Here is a 16,013-nt window from a genome sequence, read left to right as displayed (position 1 = left end):
TCAGTATGCTGCGGTAAAGCCGGGCAGTACCTGGACATGTAATATACACTTTGGGGAGATGACGGCAGCAGAATAGTGTCAGTATGCTGCGGTAAAGCCGGGCAGTACCTGGGCATGTAATATATACTATGGGGAGATGACGACAGCAGAATAGTGTCAGTATGCTGCGGTAAAGCCGGGCAGTACCTGGACATGTTATATACACTATGGGGAGATGACGGCAGCAGAATAGTGTCAGTATGCTGCGGTAAAGCCGGGCAGTACCTGGACATGTAATATACACTATGGGGAGATGACGGCAGCAGAATAGTGTCAGTATGCTGCGGTAAAGCCGGGCAGTACCTGGACATGTAATATACACTATGGGGAAATGACGGCAGCAGAATAGTGTCAGTATGCTGCGGTAAAGCCGGGCAGTACCTGGACATGTAATATACACTATGGGGAGATGACGGCAGCAGAATAGTGTCAGTATGCTGCGGTAAAGCCGGACAGTACCTGGACATGTAATATACACTATGGGGAGATGACGACAGCAGAATAGTGTCAGTATGCTGCGGTAAAGCCGGACAGTACCTGGACATGTAATATACACTATGGGAGATGATGACAGCAGAATAGTGTCAGTATGCTGCGGTAAAGCCGGGCAGTACCTGGACATGTAATATACACTATGGGGAGATGACGACAGCAGAATAGTGTCAGTATGCTGCGGTAAAGCCGGGCAGTACCTGGACATGTAATATACACTATGGGGAGATGACGGCAGCAGAATAGTGTCAGTATGCTGCGGTAAAGCCGGGCAGTACCTGGACATGTGATATATACTATGGGGAGATGACGGCAGCAGAATAGTGTCAGTATGCTGCGGTAAAGCCGGGCAGTACCTGGACATGTAATATACACTATGGGGAGATGACGGCAGCAGAATAGTGTCAGTATGCTGCGGTAAAGCCGGGCAGTAGCTGGACATGTAATATACACTATGGGGAGATGACGGCAGCAGAATAGTGTCAGTATGCTGCGGTAAAGCCGGACAGTACCTGGACATGTAATATACACTATGGGGAGATGACGACAGCAGAATAGTGTCAGTATGCTGCGGTAAAGCCGGACAGTACCTGGACATGTAATATATACTATGGGGAGATGACGGCAGCAGAATAGTGTCAGTATGCTGCGGTAAAGCCGGACAGTACCTGGACATGTAATATACACTATGGGGAGATGACGGCAGCAGAATAGTGTCAGTATGCTGCGGTAAAGCCGGGCAGTACCTGGACATGTAATATACACTATGGGGAGATGACGGCAGCAGAATAGTGTCAGTATGCTGCGGTAAAGCCGGGCAGTACCTGGACATGTAATATACACTATGGGGAGATGACGGCAGCAGAATAGTGTCAGTATGCTGCGGTAAAGCCGGGCAGTACCTGGACATGTAATATACACTATGGGGACATGACGGCAGCAGAATAGTGTCAGTATGCTGCGGTAAAGCCGTGCAGTACCTGGACATGTAATATATACTATGGGGAGATGACGGCAGCAGAATAGTGTCAGTATGCTGCGGTAAAGCCGGACAGTACCTGGACATGTAATATACACTATGGGGAGATGACGGCAGCAGAATAGTGTCAGTATGCTGCGGTAAAGCCGGGCAGTACCTGGACATGTAATATACACTATGGGGAGATGACGGCAGCAGAATAGTGTCAGTATGCTGCGGTAAAGCCGGGCAGTACCTGGACATGTAATATACACTATGGGGAGATGACGGCAGCAGAATAGTGTCAGTATGCTGCGGTAAAGCCGGGCAGTACCTGAACATGTAATATACACTATGGGGAGATGACGGCAGCAGAATAGTGTCAGTATGCTGCGGTAAAGCCGGGCAGTACCTGGACATGTAATATACACTATGGGGAGATGACGGCAGCAGAATAGTGTCAGTATGCTGCGGTAAAGCCGGGCAGTACCTGGACATGTAATATACACTATGGGGAGATGACGGCAGCAGAATAGTGTCAGTATGCTGCGGTAAAGCCGGGCAGTACCTGGACATGTAATATACACTATGGGGAGATGACGGCAGCAGAATAGTGTCAGTATGCTGCGGTAAAGCCGGGCAGTACCTGGACATGTAATATACACTATGGGGAGATGACGGCAGCAGAATAGTGTCAGTATGCTGCGGTAAAGCCGGGCAGTACCTGGACATGTAATATACACTATGGGGAGATGACGGCAGCAGAATAGTGTCAGTATGCTGCGGTAAAGCCGGGCAGTACCTGGACATGTAATATACACTATGGGGAGATGACGGCAGCAGAATAGTGTCAGTATGCTGCGGTAAAGCCGGGCAGTACCTGGACATGTAATATACACTATGGGGAGATGATGACAGCAGAATAGTGTCAGTATGCTGCGGTAAAGCCGGGCAGTACCTGGACATGTAATATACACTATGGGGAGATGATGACAGCAGAATAGTGTCAGTATGCTGCGGTAAAGCCGGACAGTACCTGAACATGTAATATACACTATGGGGAGATGATGACAGCAGAATAGTGTCAGTATGCTGCGGTAAAGCCGGGCAGTACCTGGACATGTAATATACACCATGGGGAGATGACGGCAGCAGAATAGTGTCAGTATGCTGCGGTAAAGCCGGGCAGTACCTGGACATGTAATATACACTATGGGGAGATGACGGCAGCAGAATAGTGTCAGTATGCTGCGGTAAAGCCGGGCAGTACCTGGACATGTAATATACACTATGGGGAGATGACGGCAGCAGAATAGTGTCAGTATGCTGCGGTAAAGCCGGGCAGTACCTGGACATGTAATATACACTATGGGGAGATGACGGCAGCAGAATAGTGTCAGTATGCTGCGGTAAAGCCGGGCAGTACCTGGACATGTAATATACACTATGGGGAGATGATGACAGCAGAATAGTGTCAGTATGCTGCGGTAAAGCCGGGCAGTACCTGGACATGTAATATACACTATGGGGAGATGACGGCAGCAGAATAGTGTCAGTATGCTGCGGTAAAGCCGGACAGTACCTGGACATGTAATATATACTATGGGGAGATGACGGCAGCAGAATAGTGTCAGTATGCTGCGGTAAAGCCGGGCAGTACCTGGACATGTAATATACACTATGGGGAGATGACGGCAGCAGAATAGTGTCAGTATGCTGCGGTAAAGCCGGGCAGTACCTGGACATGTAATATACACTATGGGGAGATGACGGCAGCAGAATAGTGTCAGTATGCTGCGGTAAAGCCGGACAGTACCTGGACATGTAATATACACTATGGGGAGATGACGGCAGCAGAATAGTGTCAGTATGCTGCGGTAAAGCCGGGCAGTACCTGGACATGTAATATACACTATGGGAGATGACGGCAGCAGAATAGTGTCAGTATGCTGCGGTAAAGCCGGGCAGTACCTGAACATGTAATATACACTATGGGGAGATGACGGCAGCAGAATAGTGTCAGTATGCTGCGGTAAAGCCGGGCAGTACCTGGACATGTAATATACACTATGGGGAGATGACGGCAGCAGAATAGTGTCAGTATGCTGCGGTAAAGCCGGGCAGTACCTGGACATGTAATATACACTATGGGGAGATGACGGCAGCAGAATAGTGTCAGTATGCTGCGGTAAAGCCGGGCAGTACCTGGACATGTAATATACACTATGGGGAGATGATGACAGCAGAATAGTGTCAGTATGCTGCGGTAAAGCCGGACAGTACCTGGACATGTAATATACACTATGGGGAGATGATGACAGCAGAATAGTGTCAGTATGCTGCGGTAAAGCCGGACAGTACCTGGACATGTAATATACACTGTGGGGAGATGACGGCAGCAGAATAGTGTCAGTATGCTGCGGTAAAGCCGGGCAGTACCTGGACATGTAATATACACTATGGGGAGATGACGGCAGCAGAATAGTGTCAGTATGCTGCGGTAAAGCCGGGCAGTACCTGGACATGTAATATACACTATGGGAGATGACGACAGCAGAATAGTGTCAGTATGCTGCGGTAAAGCCGGGCAGTACCTGGACATGTAATATACACTATGGGGAGATGACGACAGCAGAATAGTGTCAGTATGCTGCGGTAAAGCCGGGCAGTACCTGGACATGTAATATACACTATGGGGAGATGACGGCAGCAGAATAGTGTCAGTATGCTGCGGTAAAGCCGGGCAGTACCTGGACATGTAATATACACTATGGGGAGATGACGGCAGCAGAATAGTGTCAGTATTCTGCGGTAAAGCCGGGCAGTACCTGGACATGTAATATACACTATGGGGAGATGATGGCAGCAGAATAGTGTCAGTATGCTGCGGTAAAGCCGGACAGTACCTGGACATGTAATATACACTATGGGGAGATGATGACAGCAGAATAGTGTCAGTATGCTGCGGTAAAGCCGGGCAGTACCTGGACATGTAATATACACTATGGGGAGATGACGGCAGCAGAATAGTGTCAGTATGCTGCGGTAAAGCCGGGCAGTACCTGGGCATGTAATATACACTATGGGGAGATGACGGCAGCAGAATAGTGTCAGTATGCTGCGGTAAAGCCGGGCAGTACCTGGGCATGTAATATACACTATGGGGAGATGACGGCAGCAGAATAGTGTCAGTATGCTGCGGTAAAGCCGGGCAGTAGCTGGACATGTAATATACACTATGGGGAGATGACGACAGCAGAATAGTGTCAGTATGCTGCGGTAAAGCCGGGCAGTACCTGGACATGTAATATACACTATGGGGAGATGACGGCAGCAGAATAGTGTCAGTATGCTGCGGTAAAGCCGGGCAGTACCTGGGCATGTAATATACACTATGGGGAGATGACGGCAGCAGAATAGTGTCAGTATGCTGCGGTAAAGCCGGGCAGTACCTGGACATGTAATATACACTATGGGGAGATGATGACAGCAGAATAGTGTCAGTATGCTGCGGTAAAGCCGGGCAGTACCTGGACATGTAATATACACTATGGGGAGATGATGACAGCAGAATAGTGTCAGTATGCTGCGGTAAAGCCGGGCAGTACCTGGACATGTAATATACACTATGGGGAGATGACGGCAGCAGAATAGTGTCAGTATGCTGCGGTAAAGCCGGGCAGTACCTGGACATGTAATATACACTATGGGGAGATGATGACAGCAGAATAGTGTCAGTATGCTGCGGTAAAGCCGGGCAGTACCTGGACATGTAATATACACTATGGGGAGATGACGGCAGCAGAATAGTGTCAGTATGCTGCGGTAAAGCCGGGCAGTACCTGGACATGTAATATACACTATGGGGAGATGACGGCAGCAGAATAGTGTCAGTATGCTGCGGTAAAGCCGGGCAGTACCTGGACATGTAATATACACTATGGGGAGATGATGACCGGCCGCTGACACGGATGCCGTTCACAGATGATGAATTCTCGGGGGTATTTGATGCTGATTATTTTCGCGCAGCCGTCGCCATGATCCGCTTTGCTGCCCTTTTATGAAGCTGACGCCTTTTCATTAATCCTCGGCCTTCACTTCTTCATGGAGTTCTGAAACCCAGACAGGCGGAGAAGCTAGCTACTTCCTCTCGGCTGCGCTGGATTAGGGGTCTGTGTGCCGTCAGCCCGGGCGAGGGTCACCCCCATGACAGCTGTAGTTGTCGGCTGGCGGCGGTGTGGTTCCGGGTCCATCTGCACCTTCATGTATATAGACCCCTATACAGTCTGGATGTGAGAAGGAGACGCACGTCGCAGCATCTGAGCGGATAACGTGCGCCCCCAGATCAGCGCAGTCGCCGGACGCTCTTTAGCATGCTAATCCCTGTCTGACCGGAGCGGCGTGTCACGGGAATCGCTCCCCGCTTTCGCCATGCTAATATTATTTGGCATTTCAGCAGCTCCGTCCCCGGGAGTCAGGAAAGTAATATTCTCATCTGATTTATGGATTAACTGTGAAGCCCTGAGAGGAGGGGGCGGCGGGGGCAGGTGACAGCGCAGGCGGGGGGCGGGCGACCTTGTCACTTGCAGCTCGCACTGTTGGGGGCCATTATATAAGCGAGCGCCGCCGGTGTACATGGCGAACATATTTATAAACCTGGTTCTTCTTGACCTGGCGACTGAGAGCGCTGCATTGTCCTTTTTTCTGTGGCTGCCATCAGGGCTCCATGGAGACCACCGCCGCACACTGCTAAACCGCCAGAGCCGACAGTGGAAACGTGCACTGAGCGGCCGTCGGTGAAAGCCATGCGACATTCTGCAGCTTGTAATACTTGCTTGACATTCACTGACAGCAAGCAGAGGTCTTGAAAATGGCAAAAACTTTAATGAGGGTGGAAATAAATTTGCCATTGTCGTGTTAGCATGAGGTCCTGTACAGGATGATGGGAGTATTACAGCACATGTGAATGCTTAGTCGTCTGCTTTTGCGTTTTCGTGGCATTGTGTTGGTCAGCTGTCCCCCAAGTCCCTGGCGTCGTCCGATGTCACGTAGGATAAAGTATAATGTGGGCCCTAAGCGAACAGGATCTCTACGTGATGCATGGACACCGCCTGAACAATGCTTGACCACTGCGCCACCCATACAGGGGTACACCGGACCCCCATTCAGGTAGGACGCTTCTGCCCTATAGGGAATGAGTTTAAAACTTGGCACCACCCCTTTAACTCCAAATGGATACATTTTGTTTGCGCTGACACATTGTAGCAAACTGCTCGTATATTAGAGATTTGCGCTGCTGATGCCTTTTAGCTCGCAGAGGATTGTCTAGACTGGATGCACTGTAACAACCCCTCAGCTGTGAGAAGTATTAGGTCGGGACGAGTCTTTGTCTTGCCTCATCCTGTTGTAGTAACGAGTCCCATGATTAATGCAAAAAATAAAATTCCGACATCTCCTAGCACATGACAGCAGCACCTCACATGGGCCCCGAGATCTCCTAGCACATGACAGCAGCACCTCACATGGGCCCCGAGATCTCCCAGCACATGACAGCAGCACCTCACATGGGCCCCGAGATCTCCCAGCACATGACAGCAGCACCTCACATGGGCCCCGAGATCTCCCAGCACATGACAGCAGCACCTCACATGGGCCCCGAGATCTCCTAGCACATGACAGCAGCACCTCACATGGGCCCCGAGATCTCCCAGCACATGACAGCAGCACCTCACATGGGCCCCGAGATCTCCTAGCACATGACAGCAGCACCTCACATGGGCCCCGAGATCTCCCCACACGTTGCTCCAACTGCTCTGCTAGATTTATTTCAAGCTGTCAGCTTAGGGGGCGTGCACTTCCTCAGGGGGCGTGTCCTTTGTACTACAGCTGGTGGCAGTTGAAGGATGGAACTGAGCATGTGCGGTAGTGAGCAGGACAGAGAAATTAGAAGAAGAGCAAACAGCAGGTGGCGCTGTGCAGCCAGATTTCAGTGAATAGCTCAGCGGTTGTACTAAATGTTTAATTATATGCAGTTACAAAAGTGTTCAGATCCAGGTGATTGTCTGCAAAACGTAGACTATTTTTCGTGGGACAAGCCCTTTAATAAGAGCTGACGGGACGGACGGCCGCGACGTTGTGGGAGGTCAGGTTTCAGAATGAATATCTGAAATTGTCAGTCGCTCGTCACATTTGCCTTTTGAACCTTTCAGAATCATTCAGCATTTTTCTGCTAATGGCGGGGCGTCGCTTTACGGTCCCGGCAGCCTCTGGGCGCAGTTATGGCGGCAGCAGCCACAGAGGTGAAAGGTCACATGGTGTCACACACCGACGGCAAACTGCTCTGGATGGCTCTGCGCCGAATCTGGCGCCATACAATAAATCTCTCGCCTCTCGCATATAAAAGAAGGCTGACATCTGTGAGAGGCAGCTGGCAGCGAGATGTGGAGGGAAGTGGCGCCTTTATCTTGGCTTTCGGCGGCGGCTCCTGAGCAGGTTGCTCTGTCATTAATAGTATAATTAGGTAATTATCACTGCGCTGCAGAAAAGGCCTTAATTGCAGAGATGGCTCCTCGTTCCGTCTCACATGAGGGGGGGGGGGGGGGGGGGCGCTGCTCCTGAATTTGGAATATCATTTTGTTCTGTGTGCGGTTTGTGGCATTCTGAGATCTTCAGAGCAGCGAGCCAGCTGTGCCCCCTCAGTCTGTGTGAAGACCACCTGGATCTGACATCTCGCTCATGGCCCCAACCGTAGGGGGCCCGAATGTCAGATTATGGGGTCAAACACAGGGCCCGGAAACATGCAGCAGCCTCCCACACCCCAGGAACCCAGTATCCTACTGGAGCAGTGCCCCCACGTATATACTACTGGAGCAGTACCCCCCCTCCACTTATATCCCACTGGAGCAGTACCCCCCTACCCCACTTATACCATACTGGAGCAGTAGCCCCCACTTATATCCTACTAGAGCAGTACCCCCCCACTTATATCCTACTGGAGCAGTACCCCTTCCCCCACATATATCCCACTGGAGCAGTACCCCCCCCTCTTATATCCTACTGCAGCAGTAGCCCCCCCCCCTTATATCCCACTGGAGCAGTAGTCCCCCCCCCTATATCCTACTGGAGCAGTAGCCCCCCCCCCATATATCCTACTAGAGCAGTAGCCCCCCCCCTATATCCTACTGGAGCAGTAGCCCCCCCCCCCCCTTATATCCTACTGGAGCAGTAGCCCCCCCCCCCCTTATATCCTACTGGAGCAGTAGCCGCCCCCCTCTTATATCCTACTGGAGCAGTACCCCTTCCCCCACATATATCCCACTGGAGCAGTACCCCCCTCCCCCCCACTTATACCCTACTAGAGCAGTACCACCCCCCCCACGTATATCCCACTGGAGTAGTACCCCCCCCACACACTTATATCCCACTGGAGCAGTACCCCCCCCCCCCCACTTATACCCTACTAGAGCAGTACCCCCCCACTTATAACCTACTGGAGCAGTAAGCAGTAGCCCCCCCCCCTTATATCCTACTGGAGCAGTACCCCCCCCCCCCACTTATATCCCACTGGAGCAGTACCCCCCCCCCCACTTATAACCTGCTGGAGCAGTAGCCCCCCCCCCACTTATATCCTACTGGAGCAGTAGCCCCCCCCCCCCCCTTATATCCTACTGGAGCAGTAGCCCCCCCCCCTTATATCCTACTGGAGCAGTACCCCCCCACCCCTTATATCCTACTGGAGCAGTAGCCCCCCCCCCCCCCTTATATCCTACTGGAGCAGTACCCCCCCCCCCCTTATATCCTACTGGAGCAGTACCCCCCCCTTATATCCTACTGGAGCAGTACCCCCCCCCCCCCCCTTATATCCTACTGGAGCAGTACCCCCCACCCCTTATATCCGACTGGAGCAGTAGCCCCCCCCCCTTATATCCTACTGGAGCAGTACCCCCCCCCCTTATATCCTACTGGAGCAGTACCCCCCCCCCTTATATCCTACTGGAGCAGTACCCCCCACACTTATATCCTACTGGAGCAGTACCCCCCCCCCCCCCTTATATCCAACTGGAGCAGTACACCCCCCCCCCCCCACTTATATCCTACTGGAGCAGTACCCCCCCCCCCTTATATCCTACTGGAGCAGTACCCCCCTCTCCTTATATCCTACTGGAGCAGTACCCCCTCTCCTTATATCCTACTGGAGCAGTACCCCCCCTCTCCTTATATCCTACTGGAGCAGTACACCCCCCCCTTATATCCTACTGGAGCAGTACACCCCCCCCCCCTTATATCCTACTGGAGCAGTACCCCCCACCCCTTATATCCGACTGGAGCAGTACCCTCCCCCCCTCCTCCTTATATCCTACTGGAGCGGTACCCCCCCTCCTTATATCCTACTGGAGCAGTACCCCCCCCCCCCCTTATATCCTACTGGAGCAGTACCCCCCCCCCCCCACTACTTATATCCTACTGGAGCAGTACCCCCCCCCCCCCCCTCCTTATATCCTACTGGAGCAGTACCCCCCCCCTCCTTATATCCTACTGGAGCAGTACCCCCCCCCCCCTTATATCCTACTGGAGCAGTAGCCCCCCCCTTATATCCCACTGGAGCAGTAGCCCCCCCCCTTATATCCTACTGGAGCAGTAGCCCCCCCCCCTATATCCTACTGGAGCAGTAGCCCCCCCCCCCCCCCTTATATCCTACTGGAGCAGTATCCCTTCCCCCACGTATATCCCACTGGAGCAGTAGCCCCCCCCCCTTATTTCCCACTGGAGCAGTAGCCCCCCCCCCCTATATCCTACTGGAGCAGTAGCCCCCCCCCCCCATATATCCTACTAGAGCAGTAGCCCCCCCCCTATATCCTACTGGAGCAGTACCCCTTCCCCCACGTATATCCCACTGGAGCAGTACCCCCCTCCCCCCCACTTTTACCCTACTAGAGCAGTACCACCCCCCCCACGTATATCCCACTGGAGCAGTACCCCCCCACACACACTTATATCCCACTGGAGCAGTACCCCCCCCACTTATAACCTACTGGAGCAGTAGCCCCCCCCCCCCACTTATATCCCACTGGAGCAGTACCCCCCCCACTTATACCCTACTAGAGCAGTACCCCCCCACTTATAACCTACTGGAGCAGTAGCCCCCCCCCTTTATATCCTACTGGAGCAGTAGCCCCCCCCCCCCCCCTTATATCCTACTGGAGCAGTAGCCCCCCCCCCCCCCCTTATATCCTACTGGAGCAGTAGCCCCCCCCCTTTATATCCTACTGGAGCAGTAGCCCCCCCCCCCACTTATATCCTACTGGAGCAGTAGCCCCCCCCCCTTATATCCTACTGGAGCAGTAGCCCCCCCCTTATATCCTACTGGAGCAGTACCCCCCACCCCTTATATCCTACTGGAGCAGTAGCCCCCCCCCCCCTTATATCCTACTGGAGCAGTACCCCCCCCCCCCCCTTATATCCTACTGGAGCAGTACCCCCCCCTCCCCTTATATCCTACTGGAGCAGTACCCCCCCCCCTTATATCCTACTGGAGCAGTACCCCCCCCCCCCTTATATCCGACTGGAGCAGTAGCCCCCCCCCCCTTATATCCTACTGGAGCAGTACCCCCCCCCCCCCTTATATCCTACTGGAGCAGTACCCCCCCCCCTTATATCCTACTGGAGCAGTACCCCCCACACTTATATCCTACTGGAGTAGTACCCCCCCCCCACTTATATCCAACTGGAGCAGTACAACCCCCCCCCCCACTTATATCCTACTGGAGCAGTACCCCCCCCCCCCCTCCTTATATCCTACTGGAGCAGTACCCCCCCTCTCCTTATATCCTACTGGAGCAGTACCCCCTCTCCTTATATCCTACTGGAGCAGTACCCCCCCTCTCCTTATATCCTACTGGAGCAGTACCCCCCCCCCCTTATATCCTACTGGAGCAGTACACCCCCCCCCTTATATCCCACTGGAGCAGTACCCCCCCCCACTTATACCCTACTAGAGCAGTACCCCCCCACTTATAACCTACTGGAGCAGTAGCCCCCCCCTTTATATCCTACTGGAGCAGTAGCCCCCCCCCCCACTTATATCCTACTGGAGCAGTAGCCCCCCCCCCCCCCTTATATCCTACTGGAGCAGTAGCCCCCCCCTTATATCCTACTGGAGCAGTACCCCCCACCCCTTATATCCTACTGGAGCAGTAGCCCCCCCCCTTTATATCCTACTGGAGCAGTAGCCCCCCCCCCCCCACTTATATCCTACTGGAGCAGTAGCCCCCCCCCCCTTATATCCTACTGGAGCAGTAGCCCCCCCCTTATATCCTACTGGAGCAGTACCCCCCACCCCTTATATCCTACTGGAGCAGTAGCCCCCCCCCCTTATATCCTACTGGAGCAGTACCCCCCCCCCCCCCCCTTATATCCTACTGGAGCAGTACCCCCCCCTCCCCTTATATCCTACTGGAGCAGTACCCCCCCCCCTTATATCCTACTGGAGCAGTACCCCCCACCCCTTATATCCGACTGGAGCAGTAGCCCCCCCCCCTTATATCCTACTGGAGCAGTACCCCCCCCCCCCCTTATATCCTACTGGAGCAGTACCCCCCCCCCCTTATATCCTACTGGAGCAGTACCCCCCACACTTATATCCTACTGGAGTAGTACCCCCCCCCACTTATATCCAACTGGAGCAGTACACCCCCCCCCACACTTATATCCTACTGGAGCAGTACCCCCCCCCCCCCCCTCCTTATATCCTACTGGAGCAGTACCCCCCTCTCCTTATATCCTACTGGAGCAGTACCCCCTCTCCTTATATCCTACTGGAGCAGTACCCTCGCCCCCCCACTTATATCCAACTGGAGCAGTACCCCCCCCCCCACTTATATCCAACTGGAGCAGTACACCCCCCCCCCCCACTTATATCCTACTGGAGCAGTACCCCCCCCCTTATATCCTACTGGAGCAGTACCCCCCCCCCCCCCTTAAATCCTACTGGAGCAGTACCCCCCACTACTTATATCCTACTGGAGCAGTACACCCCCCCCCCCACTACTTATATCCTACTGGAGCAGTACCCCCCCCCCCCCTCCTTATATCCTACTGGAGCAGTACCCCCCCCCCCCTCCTTATATCCTACTGGAGCAGTACCCCCCCCCCCCCACTACTTATATCCTACTGGAGCAGTACACCCCCCCCCCCACTACTTATATCCTACTGGAGCAGTACACCCCCCCCCCCCCACTACTTATATCCTACTGGAGCAGTACCCCCCCCCCCTCCTTATATCCTACTGGAGCAGTACCCCCCCCCCCCCTCCTTATATCCTACTGGAGCAGTTCCCCCCCCCCCCTTATATCCTACTGGAGCAGTACCCCCCCCCCCCACTACTTATATCCTACTGGAGCAGTACCCCCCCCCCCCCCCACTACTTATATCCTACTGGAGCAGTACCCCCCCCCCCCCACTACTTATATCCTACTGGAGCAGTACCCCCCCCCCCTCCTTATATCCTACTGGAGCAGTACCCCCCCCTCCTTATATCCTACTGGAGCAGTACCCCCCCCCCTCCTTATATCCTACTGGAGCAGTACCCCCCCCCCCTTATATCCTACTGGAGCAGTACCCCCCCCCCCCACTACTTATATCCTACTGGAGCAGTACACCCCCCCCCCCCCACTACTTATATCCTACTGGAGCAGTACACCCCCCCCCCCACTACTTATATCCTACTGGAGCAGTACCCCCCCCCCCTCCTTATATCCTACTGGAGCAGTACCCCCCCCCCCCTCCTTATATCCTACTGGAGCAGTTCCCCCCCCCCCCCCCCTTATATCCTACTGGAGCAGTACCCCCCCCCCCCCCCACTACTTATATCCTACTGGAGCAGTACCCCCCCCCCCCCCCCCACTACTTATATCCTACTGGAGCAGTACCCCCCCCCCCCCTCCTTATATCCTACTGGAGCAGTTCCCCCCCCCCCCCCTTATATCCTACTGGAGCAGTACCCCCCCCCCACTACTTATATCCTACTGGAGCGGAACCCCCCCCCCCCTACTACTTATATCCTACTGGAGCAGTAGCCCCCACTTGTGTCCTACAGTGGTTCACACCCCTTATTTGTATCCTGATTGGTGTCTCCCCACCTAATGTGGTATCTGATGCTGTAGTACTGGGGTATTACCCTTACCTTTACCCCCTTCCTCTGCCATTATTACTTGTGATGTTGGGATTTTTTAACATAAAGCTTCTGCAACGTTCAAATAGTGTCATTTTCTGACAAACTCTCTGCTTGCGGTCAGTGAATGGAAACGCTTATTGATTACATCCAGAGGCTGTCCGGCTGACACAGGAGCAGGTCTCCTTACTGTGAGGTTGTCATCACCCAGTGCTGTATGCCTCTGGCAGGGGGTGGCACTGCCCTCTGTGCCCAGAACCCCCCTGGCCTGTGCTCCATCACTCTGACACAATGACTTCTTGATCAGCCCCTCAGCAGACAGTGGTGCTTTGTCAGGAGCAGGCTGCTGAACCCTGCAGGCTCCTGGCCCGGGCCCTTTCGTCCTGCTGGGGTCCATGGCTCCTGGCCCATCCTGCTGGAATGACATTTTGCACATTTGCAGAGTCGGCTGTACATGTTTTGGGGGTGGAAGCTGCCGCCCCTGCAGGGGTTAAGTCAGGGAGAGAGCTGTGAAGCTGCTGGCGCCTGCGGCTTGATTTACAGCAGGAGATAATGTTAGCACAGTCTGCCTGCTGGATTCCTGCACTGAGGGGAGAGCCAGGCACAGGGGGCACAGGATGCATTTCCTGGATCCTGTGGGGCACCACCCGCAATACAGGGGGTCCCGCATACATCCCCCCCAAAATGTTCTAATGATGAAAATATAGAAGTCACTCTACAATGAGGAGCGCCTAAAGCTGTACTGGGAGTGTCCATTGTAGAATGCTCGCTGTCAGTGAATGGGAACATCCATATTTACATGTGGAGGCTGAGAGGTTTGTTACAATGTATCCATTCTAGCTGTTGTCTGTGAGGTGAGCAGCCTGGGCTCTAGGTGGATACGTTTTTCCTGCACTGGTACATTGTACCAGACCACCGCTGAGATGTTAGAATGGATCCCTGATGCCTCCAGTCACCTGTTTCTTCCAGGCCTTTCTGGTGGACCCGTTTATTGGGGGCCACGGTCCCGCTCCGTCCTGTCAGTCTGCCGCCTTCCCTGTGGCCCAGACTTGGATTAATTAGCTCTTTGGACACAGCGTCACGGGGCAGGATCCGTATGAACCTCCGCCGGTGCAATATCACGGAGCCGTCAGGGGTCCGCGCTCCCCGGCTGCGCTAACGCTGACATTTGCAGAGCGTAAAAATTCAATTAATTCCAGGAGGCAGATTAAATAGGAAGGAATTTTAATAATTTGCAATGAAGTCAGAAGATTACTAGAGGCGAAGGGAGTGAAATTACACGCAGATGACAGCGGCGGGCGCCCAGGAGGAAGGCAATGGGGGTCATTTCCAATGTGCGCCACACCAGTTAGCAATTAACAAAGTTGCAAGACGTCATTTTGCGACTTTTTAAACGCCCGTGCAACAATATTTTATCACATCGGCATTCTTGCTCGCCATTCGGAAGTGGTCCCGACCCCGGAAAATGTACTGAAAACGGGCATAACAAAGGAGTAATGCCTATCTAGGTCAGGGGAAAATGCCTGCCTTTAAATGGCCCCCAATCTGGGGGAATATGGGGTATAAATAGGAGCTCACCCCCCAATAGTAAAGTGGATGAGACCAAACTAGACTGGCCCCATCATCAGGGGCCCCATGTCAGAGGGGCCCCATGTCAGCTGCATGTATACCTTGAGCAGTGTAAGCCTCTGTGTACACGGCCATGTAGGGCTCCGTTCACCGCGCGTTTCGATGCACGGTTTTTGATGGTTGAGCCAATTATTAAAAGGAACCCTGTCTATTGTATCCGCCATGATCCGGTTCTGTCTTTAGGATGCTTGGATCCGTTTACATGATGTTCTGGTTCTGCAGGTGAGCCTGATGATGATCTGGTGTACATCAGGCAGACGCCATGACCAGTGATGCCCAAGCTTCAGTTAACTGCCCTCGCCCTGTATCTGAATACCCCTGCCAGGGTAGAGTGAGTTGTTGGCGCCCCCTGGCACATGCCCGTCAGCTCCCCCCTTCCCTTGCACACCAGGCAGGTCGTTCCTCATCTATCTATCAGACAGTAGGGCGGGCACAGATGTTTGCGTTGCCTGGTAGCTGTATAGATTGCCCTGGGTGTATTGGATAGGAGTCTGTTGAGGGTTATTATCTGGAGATGCTGGGAGTCGTTGGGCCTGGTCTGTGCCAGCTCCAGTAAGCTCCCCTGTGGCTCTGCTCAGTCACTCCTAATTACCCTGATATCTTAAGACCCATCATTTTCCGTCTCATCTGGTGCTCCTGGGAGACCCGGCTGGTTCAGCGGATGTACCCTGTGCGCAGAGTCACCAGCTGGGCCGCCCAGAGAGGGTCCTTTTAACCCCCGCCGCC

At 53.6% G+C, this 16,013-nt stretch overlaps 1 protein-coding gene across 3 annotated transcripts in view; it reads left to right on the top strand.

Moving 5' to 3' along the window:
- GSE1 (Gse1 coiled-coil protein) overlaps positions 1–16,013 on the top strand; it is a 283,784-nt gene that overhangs the window by 195,743 nt on the left and 72,028 nt on the right. The window lies entirely within an intron of this gene.

Source organism: Bufo bufo, chromosome 10 (assembly GCF_905171765.1).
Source record: "Bufo bufo chromosome 10, aBufBuf1.1, whole genome shotgun sequence".
NCBI lineage: Eukaryota > Metazoa > Chordata > Amphibia > Anura > Bufonidae > Bufo > Bufo bufo.
Note: the sequence above shows the minus strand (reverse complement) of the source record. Positions and strands in the feature narration are given on the sequence as shown.